Genomic DNA, 1,470 nt, shown 5'->3' on the forward strand with positions numbered 1-1,470 from the left:
CCACTCACCTGCATCTGTCACTATAGATTAGTTTTTATTTTCTAGAATTTCTATAAATGGAATCCTAAAATATGCACTCTCTTCTTGTCTGGCTTCTTTCACTCACAAAATTAATCCATGATTTTGTGTATATCAATATTTTGTTCCTTTCTTTTGTGTGGATAAGCCACATTTTGTTTATCCATTCACTTTTTCATGAATATTTTGGTTGTTTCTAGTTTCTGGTTGTTACACATAAGTCTGTTATGAACGTTCATATATTGGTCTTCGTGTGGGCATATGTTTTCATTTCTCTTGCATAAGTATGTAAGAGTAGAATGGCTGTAACTCTTAAAATTCAATAAGAAAACAAACAACCCAATTACAAAAAAGGGACAAATGGTTTGAACAGACATTTCAACAGGAAGATATAGTGATAGGAAATAAGTACGTGAAAAGGTGCTCAACATCATTGATCACTGGTGAAATGTAAATGAAAACTACAGCGAGATAACAGTACACACCTATTAGAATGGTTAAAATAGGGAAGATGGATATATCAAGAGTTGACAAAAAATGTAGAGGAATTGGAACTCTGGTGATGTACAACAGAGCAAGCACTTTTGAAAGCAATTTGTCAGTTTCTTAAATTGTTAAGACGTGCTTAAAATATAATCGTTTTGCTTTTGAATTTCTTTTTTTTTTTTTGGCAAATTCTTGAAATGGACCTTAATTTCTTTCTTTAAATTTTATCTCCTTTTTCTTACCATAATCAGAAACAAAAGAAAGGTGAAATTTACTTCTTTCACTTTTTGGACGTGCTTTCCAGTTCAAATAAAGATATTTCTTTTCACCTATCTCACTTTCCATTCAAATTTTCTTTCCTCTGCATGCAATCTTGTCCAAAGCCTACTTAATATGGAGAAGCAAAAAAGCTACCTAGAGGTATCAGAGCATGCAGGAAGATACCTTGGGGCCTCTGGTATCACACAGCCTCTTCAAATCACACCTGGTCACTTACTGCTTATGCATATAGGAGAAATTACTTTACCCCTTTGGCCTCAGCCTCTGCATCAGTGTTTGGAAACAATAGCATCTCTCTCATGTGACTTTTGTGAGGAATAAATGAATTAATCTATGCAAATGCATCAATGCTTAAAGCATTGCCTAACCAATAATGTGTGCTTGTATGTATGTCACCTTAAAGAAACACTCTGGGTTAGTAACTGTCACAGGCACACAGCTTCTTGAATGTGCCAAAAATGTTTTCGAGGAGCTGTACACTTCCCAGAACATGTATTCAGAAACAGCTTCATCAGAACACATTGTTTTGGGGAAAATAGGAGGTATTTTTCTTTTATTGTCAATGATAATGGCCCAGAGGATGGTGAGAGGATGGCAAGGAGAATGCCTAGCTTGTTTTCTTATCTAACATCTATCTTAGCAGACCAGTCTGGTGCAGGTCTCTGCAGGAAGAGCCATCTGGGCTCA

Source organism: Equus asinus, chromosome 17, assembly GCF_041296235.1.
Source record: "Equus asinus isolate D_3611 breed Donkey chromosome 17, EquAss-T2T_v2, whole genome shotgun sequence".
NCBI classification, from domain to species: Eukaryota; Metazoa; Chordata; class Mammalia; order Perissodactyla; family Equidae; genus Equus; species Equus asinus.